The sequence below is a fragment of the Balaenoptera ricei genome, chromosome 16 (genome assembly GCF_028023285.1).
Source record: "Balaenoptera ricei isolate mBalRic1 chromosome 16, mBalRic1.hap2, whole genome shotgun sequence".
Classification (NCBI taxonomy): Eukaryota; Metazoa; Chordata; class Mammalia; order Artiodactyla; family Balaenopteridae; genus Balaenoptera; species Balaenoptera ricei.
The window spans coordinates 17051064-17065665 of record NC_082654.1 but is presented as its reverse complement, the minus strand read 5'-3'; the positions used below and the strand labels follow the sequence as shown (position 1 = coordinate 17065665).

The following is a 14602-nucleotide window of genomic DNA, read 5'->3' as shown; positions in this document are numbered from 1 at the left end:
CCCATCTGACAGAGTCATTGTGGAAGTCCCAGAAATATTGTTTGTGGAAGTGATTTGAAAATGGCGAAGGGCTGAGTGGTATCTCTTGTGGAGAGGCAGCACGTAGCTGGGAGATCACTGGACTTTGGATACCTAACAGTTGGGAAAGTCACGTGCCCTCTCAGAGCCTCGATTTTATCACCTGTGAAATGGAGATGCTAATACCTACCTCTTAGGCCTTTAGTGGAAATTAGACACAATGTGTGTGAAGCTGTTGAGTAAACAATGAAGTGCTGCATTCTTTCATTCATAAATACTTCCCAACACTGTTCCTAAGATGGGCTGCTGGGAGCTGAGGATGGAGACAGAAGTTGTCTGAGGGGCAGTTTTGACCTTGAGGTTAAAGGTCAGAGCTGCTGACCTTTGACCTCAGCAGCCCTGGCCTCGGAACCTAGAGGCCCCCTGCCAAGGCTGTGGGGGGATTTCATGGCTATGGGAGGAAGTGCCAAGGAAGGATGGGAAAGAATAACTGTGTCTAAATTGTCCGAGCTATGGAGGGTGGGGCGTGGGCACACGGGTGGGCGGGGAGGTTGACCTTTACTGGTTGACTGGTTGTCCAAGGCCAGTGGATGCACAGGAATGGCGCCGAAGGGAAAGAATGATGCTGAGTTTGGTTAAAGGAGGTATGCGGAGGCTGGAAGGATGAGTTTCAAGACCTCGGATGAGGAGAATGGCGAGCAAAACACAAGGTGTGTTAGGATTTCTATAGACGTCACCATTGTGCTCACATTTACAAGCGTTGCTCTGTTTTCTCTTCGTGCGGTTAGGGTTGGAAGGAAACTGGAGTGCTTCGAAGGTCCCACGTCCAGGTTCAGCCAGGCCTTCTGCCATCCTGCCCATCACCCACATGGTCTTAGTCCCCAGAGCTGGGAAGTGGGAGCGGACATTGACAGGATTCCCTCAGAAGTGACTTTCTTGATTTGTTCAGCAATTCCTTCCCTCAGCCAAACCAGAAAAACCGCTGAGCCTGAGGTATCTGGCATAGGTTACGATGTTCTGGATCCTTTAAGGGCAAATAACTATAAAATGAAAATCGTTCCCTTAAAAGTTCACTTAGTCCTTGGAGTGTGTGTGTGTGTGTGTGTGTGTGTGTGTGTGTAGGGAAGGGGGTCTCACTTTTTCCAAATGAACTTCCCCCTAATTAAGAGCAAGTGCAAACAGATGGGGAGGGTGTATTTCATAATAGAAATGGGCTCTTCATGACTGACCACCAGCAAATTAAAAAAAAATCACTCTCTCCCTGCTTTACTCCTTTTGGAAGTTGTCCCTTTAAATGAGGTAGACAAGCTGGAGTTGTTTTTCTCCAAGGAATTTAAGAGAATCAACATGTTTCCTTTCCTGGTTGCATCTGTGGTTCAGTTGCTTAAAATATTTCACTTCTTAAAGTAACCTCGGATTGTTACGGTGGTGGATTTGTTTTTTGCGTCCCCCCCGCCCTTGTTTTGGTTTTGTTTTGTTTTGTTTTGTTTTGTTTTAAGGTAGAGAAGACCAGCTCCAGGAAAAGAAAACAACAACAAAAAAAGACAACTTCTAGTTGTCAGAATCGGAATGCATATCAGGTATGCTGGGAGACAATGAAAACATCAAAAAGCACATGCAAGCCATAAAAAATTCAGGTCCTCTGAAGCAATGTGGGACACGCTTGGTTGTGCTCCTCATTTGCATGTCAGTACCCACAATGCTCTGCAAGCTCCCAGACCTTTCTGAGCAGGCCCAGTGTCTGAGCTCTAGAGAACGAAGTGAAAGCTTCGCATGTGCTGGTGCGTGAGGGAGATACTTTGGTATATGCGGGGGGAAACGCAAGGCAGGTGCGGGGCTGTGGTGATTAGCAGCCAGCCCTTTGGGGCTTAATCACAGGCTGGGGAGCCGTACCTTGCCTTTTGTGTTTTGGGGTTTTTTTTGTTGTTGTTTTTTGCTTTTTGCCTTCTTCTTCCCTTTCCCCAGACACGCTGCGGTGGTGAAGTCACGCTGTGCAGGAAGGAGGAGGACGTCAAACTTTAGAAGTCCTGGCTGGCTGAGTTGCTACAGCACTTGCCTGGAATTGGAGATTTTTGTGCAATGTGTTTTCTGACTCGAATCCTCGCCCCAAGATGCACTGGCCTTTTTGGCGTTTGGGCTCCTGTGGACAGTCCTTGCTTGGTTGATGCAGAAGACAGTGGTGCCACCATGACCCACTGGGGGCAGGGGTTTCCCCTCAGCCCAACAGGGCACCCTCTGACCTCATTCTTCCCACCCAGACACGATGCTTTTCCCTCCAAACCCTGCTCCGCACGCCATCTACCAGAGCCATTATCTGGATATTCCAAATTCCAGGGGTGGCTTGGGAATACAGGCCTCAAACTAAGAGTTGGAGAAGGAGGAAATAAATTTGGCCCCTAACTAGCCCCTGCCCCCAGCCTCCTGGGTGGTCTTGGGCGTGTCACTTAGTGCCCTCCATTTCTCCCTTCCTTCCCCAGACTGTCCCAGGAGCTACAGAGGATCGTGACTCTTATTCCACTTGTGATTTTAAAATGGCCAAGCATTCCGGGACGTGACAAAATACATAAAAAAGAAAAGTAAACCTCAATCTTTGAGGGTTCTACCTGGAAGGTTTTTGTCTGGGTTTGTACTTTGATTTTGGAGCTTTGCTTTTCTCAGTGCTGCAGAGGAGTTCTTAGGCTAGATTAATTTAGCAGTAGGATGATCTGGGCAGAAGAGTGAACGCAGATACATGAGGGCTCTCAACCCAGCTCCTGAAACCCCAAGCTTCAGAGGTAAGATAAAAGTCAGCCCCCATCCAGAATTCAGAAGCGGGTTCCCCTGCAAGCCAGATCCAGCGGACAGATTTGTTTTCTTCAGTCTGTACACAGTGTTGTAAAATGTGTTGAATCAGTTGCCAACATTTGAAAATCAGGAGCTTTTATAGCATCTCTTAAAACATCTGAAGATCTGGTCGCTCTCAGCCTACATTTCTTCATAGTAATGGCCAGGCAGGGTTGCATAGACAGCGCCCCCTGGGGGAGGCTCTCTTCTCCTGCAGGGCCTGCTGTCTCTGGTCCACCACAGGCCCTCAAGCCACCCACTCGACTTACCTATGTTCCTGTCTGGATTTGTAGGCTTTTGCACGCTCAGCCTCAGCCAGAATCCCTGAGTTTTTCTGCTTTGTTACCAATAACATTGGCATAGGGATGACCCAGCCCTCAGCTTGGATAGCTTTTCACGGTGGGAATAAAGGGGAGGCAGGACCAAGGGCCTTGTCTCACAAGCACTCCCAGCTTTTCTGTTCCAGTCCCCCAAATGTGCTCTGCTTTAGCAAATGTGTTTTTCACCTGCTGCAGCCCGAGGAATCCGCTCTGGGCTCTCGCCTCCTCTTGGCATGCATATTTCCCTTCACTTCTGTCGCCTAAAGTAGTCTGGGGTGAGGGGAGGGTTGCAAGGTTTGGATTTTTAAAAATTCCTTCCCAGATTTGTTGTGTCTAATTTGGGCTGCAAATGGTTTTTGGTGTCAACGACTAACCACTGTTTGGTCTGCACAGCCACCTCTGTTGAACTTGGATGACAGCGAAAGCCCAGTTTCCCCAAATAAAGTCTAAATACATTTACACATTTATTCCCACATGCATCTTTATGTTTCTGCCTGTCTCACCACACCTCAGACACGTCCATGGATGGGAGCATCCTGGGAAGAAAACGAGCAGGTAATTTGACCCTTTACTGTAAACTTCATAAAAGAAAAAAAACAGCAAGTTGACCCAACGGATAGTGAGTACGGAAGATGCTTCAGAGCAAGGGTGTTAGAATGAGAACTTAGATTGCAATTTGGTTGTTTCCTTATGACCTAAAGGACAAATGATATCACTAGAGTGAAGAATGGGAAATAAAGTAGAGAGTAGAGAAAAATAAGTGAAAAGGTCACTTTTAAAAATTACCCCTCCCCTTGCTAAAAAAAAATCGAATTAGGATTCTTTACCAACATCAGAACCTTAAATATGTTTAATATTCACCAAGTTATGAGACAGTTCTAACAACAGGTGATGCCAGGTTTTACTAATACTGATGATGACAGTTACCGTTGACTGAAAGTTCACTGTGTCCTAGGAACAGGACTAAGGGCTATCGCACTTTGACTCCTTTAATCTTTAGAACAACTCTGTAAGGTCGATGTGTTGTCCCCACTCAACAGGCGAGGAAACTGACAGCATTGTTAAGTAATATGTCCACAGTCCCAGAGGTGGAAAGGGATGGAGCTGGTACGCAGACCACACCACCCTGCAGCATAATCTGGGCCTGGACCCCAAGACAGATGCCCACCCCCTTCACCAGCTGGCCAGAGTAAGGATCTGGCAGACAGCCTGCCTCGGTCATGACGGGCCTGGGAACTGGCACACTGGAGAGTCTGAGAAGGCTAGAGGGAAACAAATAGTGTATTTTTTAAAAAAATTTTATTTATTTATTTATTTATTTTTGGCTGTGTTGGGTCTTCGTTTCTGTGCATGGGCTTTCTCTAGTTGCGGCGAGCGGGGGCCACTCTTCATCGCGGTGCGCGGGCCTCTCACTGTCACGGCCTCTCTTGTTGCGAAGCACGAGCTCCAGACGGGCAGGCTCAGTAGTTGTGGCTCACGGGCCCAGTCGCTCCGCGGCATGCGGGATCTTCCCAGACCAGGGCTCGAACCCATGTCCCCTGCATTGGCAGGCAGACTCTCAACCACTGCGCCACCAGGGAAGCCCACAAATGGTGTATTTGACCCCCAATTCCATTGCTAAAAATGACCCCCAGGGATGTACCATGGGAAGCCCACTGGCTCCCCTTCTATGAAACCCTTGATCTTCAGAGATTATCCCACTCTAGACCAATTGATAGAATAAGGCACAGCTTGGCAGATTTGATGGTTTCCTCACCCTGAATATATGTGGCTGGGTGGGGGGACGCAAAGGGTACTCATTACCTGGCTGAGCTGACAAGGCCATACCAGAAGCAAGGCCAGGATTGAGAGGCAGAGTCAGAAGTGAGAGGAATCCCCATCTTCTTCTACTGCATCATATCTGAGGAGAATGGTGAGGATGAAATGGGGGTTTGAACCCCAAGGCACATGGCTGGAGAGAGATGAACATCATCAATGAACCCTGAGTCAGAACAGGGCAACTCTTTATATGGTGACTGTCAAGTGTGGGCAGTTGCTGAAACAAGCTGGGAAAGACTGAAGGCTCAACTTTTGTATACCCCTGCCATGGGCATTGAGCACCTAAGGAGAGGCATTGGGCCAAGGACTGTGGGAGGGAGATACCAAAATGAACAAGGCAGGTTCTCTGCCTTCCAGCAGCCTACACAATTCCTCTGTTGCAAGGCAACTCTAACAGAGACTCAAAGTTCAGTGGGAGAAAGCAGATCATTCTAATGGTAAAGTGGGGAACTGTGCTCCCAGGGTCAGGGACCATGCATACTCACCTTTCCATCCCCCCATGTGGACCACAGGGTTGGGCCTTCAAGGGCATTAAGTAAATGTCTGTTGAAGAATGACTGCCTCAGTCAATGATTGAATTTTTCTAGGGACTCTTAGAAAAACTTGGGAGAGAGGTAGAAATTGAATGTATGTGTTAAAATTAGACTTGCTGCTAGAAACAGATAACTGAATTAATAGTTGTAATAAATAAAGATTTCTTTTTCTGTCATGTAACATGAAGTCTAGAGGCTGACAATCCCATGGCAGCATGGCAGCTTCATGATCATCAGGGAGCCAGCCTCCTTCAATCTTTTTGCTCTTCCATCTTAAGCTCATGAATTCCACTCCCAAGATTGCCTCGTGGTAACAAGATGGCTGCTGGAACTCCATTTATCACATCCATGTTCCAGGTAGAAGGAGAAAGGAGAGAAGGACAGCTTTCCCAGAAGACTCAGTTGACTTCCACTAATATTTCATTGGCCATTTGTAATTGCCAAGGAGACCAGGAAATTTTTTTTTTTTTTTTAAATCTGGGCACATTGTCAATCTGGGTAAAGTCTTGTTTCTGATAGGAAGGAAGAAGGGAAGAACGGATAGTGGGTACACAAGAGCAGACTCTGTCTTGCAAGATTCAGCCTCTTTACGGAGAAGGAGAAGGAAAGGAATTCACCAAGGTAACTCCTGTCTCACACCTGTCCTGTGAGACACACAGCTGTGAGACATTCTTTATTGTGGCCTGATGATGTGACAAATACAATGCATGGGTGCCTGGGACACATAATTAGTTCCTTAGCTATTTAAATCCTACTGCCAAGGGCTTGGCTAATTGCATTGACTTCTCCTTCATTATTTGCAGCTGTTGAAAGTGCCTCTAAGAGTGCTCAGCCTCTATTTCCTAATGAAGCTTCTGGTGAAAAATGGAATCTGACAGGTATGTGGACAGAAATGCCCTGCAGTGGCTGGCAGAGCTGGACGTGTTCACCAGGCAGATAGATGGACAGATAGGCAGATAAGCTTCAGTAAACACCGAGTTTTACCCAACAGCAAACTGATCTCCTCTCAGTGACTCAAACAGCCTCTTAACAGCATATTTGCCGACTTCTGCTGAACAGAATACTAGACTTTCTCACTTTTTTTAAGGCTACAAAAATTATAGCTACTGTATAAGACAAGTGCCAAATTTCCACTCATGTGTTTGTTCAGCTTTCTTTGCTTTTCCCCCAAACCCAAACCAAAGAGATGTTCTTGGTTTTCCCTAGATGGCAACCCAACAGCCAGCCCTGTGTTCTTAGATAAGGAGGGGTCCCTTGACACAGAGAGCATAATGAGGCTGGGATACTTTCCAGTTTTCTTTAGCCCAGGGCTGGGGAAACTGGATGGAGATTTCTCAAGAGGAGCAGCAGGAATGTGAAGGGAAACCCTTGGAGTTCTCCTGCCCGTCGTTCGCCTCGAAGGACTGCTGAAGGGGCGGACGGCCTCCTGGTGAAACCTCAGCTTCTCCTAGGCATTAGGAAATGACCAGTCCTTGAAAGAGGCTTAGATTATCCAAAACCCCGCATCTCGCCAATATTCCCATTGCCATAGAGAAAGACTCATAGAAAGGAGAGAATAAATTCTTCATATCATTCATGCTGGTAATTATGTACAAACATCTTCCTTTCTAGTTTCACTGTAAACTTTTATACAAACAGAGAATATGTCTTTCTTGTTCTCTGTTCTAGCTCCCTGCTCAGAGCATAAGTAATGCTCAATAAGTATTAGTTTAAAGACCGTAGAGATAATGCTACCTAATTCTTTCTGGAACAATGTCTGACTTGGCTTCTTTCATCTCCTTTTTTTTTTTTTTTTTTTTTTTTGCCAGGCTTTTGACATATTTTGTTCTGGGCATTTTCTTTGTGTAGTTTTTTAGTGATTGAAGTTATATTGTACATACAGTCAGCCCTCTGTATCCGTAGGTTCTGCAGCTATGGATTCAACCAACTGCAGGTTGAAATATTTTTTTAAAAATCCAGAAAGTTCCAAAAAGCAAAACTTGAATTTGTTGCATGCTGGCAACAATTTACATAGCATTTACATTGTTGTTTACAACTATTTTCATGGTATTTACATTGTATTAGATGTTACAAGTAATCTAGAGATGATTTAAAGTATACAGGAGGTTGTGGGTAGGTTATATACAAATACTGGGCCATTTTATATAAGGAACTTGAGTATCTGCAGATTTTTGTATCCGTGGGGCATCCTGGAACTGTATACACAATTGCGTGTAATATAATACACAGAATAGTGAAATATAATGTGATACGCAATTATGTGTGATGCTTTGTCAAGTAGCATTATAGTATAAGCATGTTCCTGTATGTGTTTGTATAAGCTAAACTGCTATAATAAAGAGACTCGAAGATACAGAGGCTTATCTTCAGATTTATTTATTCATAGGATTCATAAATCACAAGATTTATTCATCTCTTATTTTATAGTCTAAAGATAGGCTAGGGCAGGTAGACAGTTCTGTTCCACAAGGTCATCCAGGGAACAAACTGGACGAGCAACTCTCTCTTCTTTAACACATGGTCTCCATATCTTGGTCCCAGGTGGCTCCTCCAGTTTTCATCATTTCCAGGTCAGGGAGAAGAGGGAAAGAGAGCATGGAGGGCAAGCAGCTTCTTCATAAAACATGATTCAGTAGGTGTACCCTTCACTTGGGCTTACATCTCATTGGCCAAAACTTAGAACATAACTATAACTAGCTGCAAGGGAGGCTGGAAATTGTAGTCCCTAGTTGAACAATTATATGTAGAATCAGTGTTTCCAAATACCCAATGGATATGAATCTTCAGGGTTTACAAATGAGAAGTTGGAATTCCTGGGAATTCTTAGAAATTCCTGAAATCGTGTTATTCTTAAAGGACTTCCAACATTCTTCACAGTCTTTACTCATTGCTATGGATATCTAACAATAATAGCTTAATAAATAAGAAATATTAAGTTTCGTGAATTTACAAACAACTATAGCCTGTAGTAAATAATCAAACATTGGAAAATACCAGTGAACATTATTGGGTAATATTTAAATAATTTAACTTTCAAATCTCAAGCAGGTAAAGCACTATATAGAATCACATGGCAAAATTGCCCATTTAAGGGCTTATTTTGCTCCCCAAACTTGTTATTTCTGAGAACATCATTAACAAGATACATATATATATAAAGTATACATGTACAGAAACAATAATATTTATTTTATTTGCAAGAATGACTTGCTATTAGCAGCAGTCACAGCCACAAACACACACTTATAGCAGGACAAGAGCTACAAGTATGACTGATTAGATCATGACCAGTTCTCTCCTATGTGTTCCTGTTCTGGTTCCCAGAAATGCCAACCTTAACCTGTTTGTGATTCTGCTCTAGCTTTTGACTTGACATTGGTGGCTTCAAACCAATAATGTCTCTATGTTGATTGTTAAGCTTCAATTCTTGCAGGAGGATTATTATACTTCTTCCCATTACTCCAATTTCTTTACTGATTATTTTTTTTTCAGAATTTGGAAAAACATAAAAATTTCCCAAGAAATACTGAAAAGGAATTCTCATGTGGAGAGTTTAGTCAGGATGAATGTGTATGTGTGTTGGGTTGGGGAAGTTCTACTACTAGAAGTCAGGAGAGGATGAATTTGGGGAGATATATCTGCTTAGGATCAGCTTCATAATTTCTGGGCTCGGTGCAAAATGAAAATATGGGCCCCCTTGTTCAAAACTTATTAAGAATTTCAAGATGGTGGCCATGGAGAATTAAACCAAGTGTGGAGCCCTTCCAAACACAGGCCCTGTTTCACTGCATAGGTCCCACACCCGTGAAACTGTCTCTGTCTCTGCTGTATCACGTTATTTTTAAATCTTTGTTAATATCATTTAAAATGGCTGCATAGTATTCCATTGTATGGATTTATCATAACTGATACAACGATTTCTATATGTTTGGAAATTTTGGTGGCTTTTGACTCAGCAATCTTTTCCACCGGTTTCACTTTTCATTCTATTCTTGGAATTGGTTTGGTCTCAGAATATGTATGGAAATTTTGGGCATTCTCCCCAAGATATAGAGCCTTAGCTTTGCCATCCATTAGGAACTGCAGACCACTATTGAGGCATAGCCTCTTACCCACAGGGTTCAAGTGTGAGCCAAGGTCAGACAGGCAGAAACCAGGACCAGATGGGAACTCTGGACAGGAGGGCAGCATGACTGTGAATAATACCAACAGGCAAACCAAGCCGAGGCTGGGTGAAAAGACATCGGCAAGGGCAGAATGGCAGGCAAGACAAATGTGGGCCTGTCCCCAGGGCTAGGACGAGGGATAAGCTCCCCTGGGGTGTCGCTCAAGCAAGGGCAGCTGTTGTCCTTGGCTTGGGGCTACCTGGTTCTTCTCTAGTTCTTCAGTCAGCAAATCCCTGAGCTGATCTCTTGGACTTTAAAGAGCTATCTCTGTCCATTTTGGATGACGGTGTCTCTTAAAAACCCTGGGCAGGCTGGGAGCCCTGATGTTAGGGGCTGGGAGAGGAGGGGGGTGGGCTGGATGACCACCTCTCTGGGACTCCAGCATCTCCTGCAGGCCTCTCTGTGTGATGGTCAGCCTGCGACATTTTGTTCAGAGCAAATAAGCCTGTCTTTCTTGGCTGACACATTTAGCAGGAACAGGCCAGCATGATAAGAGTAAGAGGTTCTACAGTGTAGGGTGGGGAGAGGCACAGGAAGAGTTTCTCTGGGGCCGGTGACATCTCTGACACTCATTTATAACCTAAATGATTTTAGGCGACACAGCCTTTATGTGCTTCTGTTTCCCCATCTGTAAAGTGGTACCAATGACCCATTTCAGGGTTCGACACCCTTTTTCTGTAGAGGGCCACATAGCAAATATTTTAGACTTTGCAGGACATAGGGTTTTTGTCACAACTACTCTCTCTGTCCTTGTAGAGCAAAAGCAGCCACAGATGTAAATGAATGGCACTGGCTATAGTCCAATACATTTGTATTTACAAAAATAGGTGTCTGACCATTGCTTGCCCACCCCTGACCTAACTCCTAAGATTGTCAGGAGACGTAAACGAGACAAATGTGTGTAAAACACTTACTACAGGCCTCCCCATAATGGGAGTTACTCTCATGCAGAGTGGGGACAGCCAGGGAGGAGCGGGCTGGAGGGCTGTGAACAGCTCCTTGAGCTATGAGGACTGTCCCTCATTTGTTAACAAGATACCCAAAGGGTCCACTTTTTCTTCGTAGGAGCCGAAGTGCTGAAAGGAGGAATCTTGACATGCTTCTAAACAGACAGAAGGGCACACTTCTCTACACTCTTTGTAATGATTTTTGAAGGTGAACGCTTTCCAAGACGTACTGACAGACACGTGGCTGCAACCATGAGAAGAGTCTTTGAGAATTCTCCAGCTCTTCTTTTCCACACTCTATGGTCTGAAAAGAACGTCTCCTTCCCAGTGTTGTCAGCTTGTTCCTTCAAGAAGAGCGCTCGGGGAGAATTCTCTCGAGCCTGGGACCCCTGGCTGAGCTGAAAAGGTTGGAGGTAGCTTAGAACGATGGGGACTCCAGGACTGAGACAGAAATTGACTCCTGCACATGTTTTCATCATGGAATCTCCAGAAGAGGATGTCAAGATGGAGACCGTGACTCTACTCCAGGGTAGGACCTAGGAATCGGTCATTAAATAATAATGTAAATACTACTAATAATTTAAATGAAAGGTCCCCAGGTGATGCTGCTTCTTGGTCAAACATCTGCTTAGCTTTCGGCCAGCCTCCCGGCTGCGCTTAACTCCCCTGCGATATTCCAAAACCCGCTCTCCCACAGCGGGAGAAAACCCCAAGCCCCGCAGCTGCCCGATTTGCCTCCTTTTTTCCTTGTCCACTCGCTACATTAGCCAGGAGGCAGAGGGCTTGGAAGGCACACTAATACCTGCCCCACGTTCCAAGGAGGAAATGATTTCACACTGGCTCGGCCGCTGGGGGTGCTGGAGCCTGAGCGCTCAGCCTCTGGATTCAGGGGGGCCTCCGGCCAGGAGGATTTCAGGCTTTCCAAGTCAATGCCGAAGCCTCAGACGCCGGGAAAGGTATTGATTTTTCTTGTGATGAGAACTCAAGTGTATCTGTTCAGTGTCTTTCAGAACCCAAGCCTTGCCTGATTTTATTTTTGTTTTGTTTTGTTTTTTGTTCGTTTGTTCTGAGAAGAAAAAGCTGCACTGACAAAAGCTAAGTCGTGGTGTTTTATTGTTTGGTGGCTCCTGGGGTCAAGTTGGTCACATCCTTCTATCAAATACATTGATTCTTCAACAGGTATAAATGAGCACCTGCTGTGTGGCAGGGTGGGCACTGGAGGGCTTTGAGAGAAGCATGAGACCTGGTAGCTCCTGAGACGTCTCTCTCCTGGAGACCACAGTTCACCGGTCCACTGAGGGGCCTCTCAGTCCTAATCTCACTTCTACACTAAGAAACCAATCACAGACAAAAGTATTTTAAGGGAACTTGGGCTAAGTGCTCAATAAAGCAGGTTTGTTGTCTGGCCTTGATACTTTACTTCCTGCACCCAATTCATGCCTCATTCCTAGTGAGCAAGTCTTTTACCCTCTCATTCATTGAGTGCCTGCCCTGTTGCATGGTGCTAAGTGCTTTACACCTGTTATCTGATTTGCTCTTCCCACAACCATAGCAGGTAAGACCCATGTTGCTTATATAATGGATGAGGAAACTGAGGCTCAAGAGAGATGTGTTGCCTGGGGTTTTTTTTGTTGTTGTTGTTGTTTAATTTATTTATTTTTTTAATTTTTGGCTGTGTTGGGTCTTTGTTGCTGGGTGTGGGCTTTCTCTGGTTGCGGTGAGCGGGGGCTACTCTTCGTTGTGGTGCGCAGGCTTCTCATTGCGGTGGCTTCTCTTGTTGCAGAGCACGGGCTCTAGGAGTGCGGGCTTCAGTAGTTGTGGCGCACGGGCTCAGTAGTTGTGGCTGGCGGGCTCTAGAGCTCAGGCTCAGTAGTTGTGGCGCACGGGCTTAGTTGCTCCGCGGCATGTGGGATCTTCCCGGACCAGGGCTCGAACCCGTGTCCCCTGCCTCGGCAGGTGGATTCTTAACCACTACGTCACCAGGGAAGCCCTGTTGTCTGGGTTTTGAAGCCAGGTTGTCTGACATGGAAGCTAGGGCTCCTTAACCTTGTCCTAAATGAACGCCTAGCTTGTACTGTAGCTTCTGCAACTACATCTAATTGTGCTCCCAGAGCAAGATCTCATCTGCTCCTTTAGGGCCTCAACCCCAGTCTTTAAAAATCAAGCATCCTTCCACCATCATGCCTTTTATGGGGAAATGGGACACTCATATCCAAAAGCGCCAGCTGTGTGACTAGAAAACCACTCTTTTCCTTCTCAGTCACCTGTCTTTCTGGGGAAGCACGAAGTCACTCTAAACCAGTAGTTCCCAAAATACGGCCCCTGCCCCAGCAGCACCAGCAGCCCTTAGGAACTCAGAAATGCAGATTCTGGGGCCCCACCTTGTCCCACGGAATCAGAATCTAGGCTCAGGAATTGCGTTTTAACAAGTTCTCCTCGTAACGTTGATTCACGCTGAAGTTTGAGAACCGCTGGCCTGGACTTGATGCTCAGACATGCTTCAATACTAACAATGTACACTTTTCACAGACTGTAGCTCTATGAGGTGTCTTAACAAAAAACCGAAAAAGGGTAGTGGGCAGGGGCACTTCTGTGTTCAAAATTTGGAAACATTGTATATTCTCTTCTCCTCTTGGAAATTCATGAAGATGCATAATGCCAGCCTATTCAAGACCAGGAAGAGTTCCGGAGACAAAAGCCCTGTTGCACATCACTGAACTGGCCTTTCCTAAACTTATTTTAAATTTTATTTTATTTATTTATTTTTAAAAGAAATACCTTTTCATTTGAGTAAACAAAGCCCCAAGGGACAGCCCTGTGGGAGTGGAGCCCCCTGGGGTTGTGCATCGCTGCAGCCTGGACTTACAGCCAAATCTGGAATTAATGAGGGGCTTAAGAACTAAAATATTTCCATTGTCCAGAAATAACTTAGAATTAAGGGGTTTGGGGGAGTCTAGAGAGAGGGTTTCCAAGATATTTAACTCTTTTAAACTGCATGGAAAATATTTCAGGATGAACTTTGCCAATTGTAGCTATTCCAATACATGAAATTTCATTGAATATAGTCATATTTCTGCTCCTTTAAACCTAGCTCATTGTGCATTTTCAAAGCATTTGATGAGAACACTTTGTATTTAGGTCACATCTTTCAGCCTCAAGTCTCAAGAATCTACTAGAGAGATGATTGGCAAGAAATTCCCCAACATGGTGGTCGCCTCCCTATAGTGGGATCGTGAGTTTCTACCAGTAGCAGGAAATTTGGTGACTCTGTAGTTACCGACAAACTGTTGAAGATGGCATCAGAGCTAATCAGTGCACAGAGGAACCAGCCTGGACAACATGACTGAAGCCTTCATATTCCCATGAGTTAATTTAAGAAAAATAAAAGGAATAGATATTCCTTGTTCGCTTTGCAGTGCCCTAGAACTTCACATTTCATCAGGGGATGCTTGCTTGCTACCTTCAGGCCCCGGTCATGCCTGAGAAGTGCCCCAAATTACTTTGCATTAGATGCTGGTTCCAGATTCAGCAGGGAACCAGAAATGTTAGACACATATAAAAGTTGGGCATAGGGAGAAGGTGAGAAGGGCCAGCTTTGAGTTCCCTTCTGCTTGGCAGGTGACTTCTTTTTGCTCTTATTTTCAGATAAAGTTTATTATTTTCTCCCTTATGAGAAGAATACATTCTTATTATAGAAAATTTGGTGAAAAGAGAAATGCAAGAAGCAAAGAAACCCTCATCACCCAAAGAACATCACTATTAACAATTTGGTATACTTCCCTCCAGTCTTTTTTCTATGCATTTTAGAAAATGGAATTAGGGTCAAGCTGTATGTACAATCCTGATTCCAGTACAACCCAGGCATGATCTCATGTTTTTTTCAAATCCTGCTTAAACAAATGAGACCATACACTCCTGGAGGGTAAGAACGGGGTCTGTCTTTCTCATCATAGTGACCTGGTAGACAGTAATATTAC

General features: G+C 45.0%; 1 long non-coding RNA gene across 1 annotated transcript; it reads left to right on the top strand.

Moving 5' to 3' along the window:
* The first annotated feature begins 5718 nt into the window (after positions 1-5718).
* Positions 5719-11680, top strand: LOC132350670 (uncharacterized). The gene is made up of 3 exons (XR_009497984.1): positions 5719-6133; positions 6316-6390; positions 10744-11680. It is a non-coding gene; the product is annotated as an uncharacterized LOC132350670 (long non-coding RNA).
* Positions 11681-14602: the final 2922 nt, after the last annotated feature.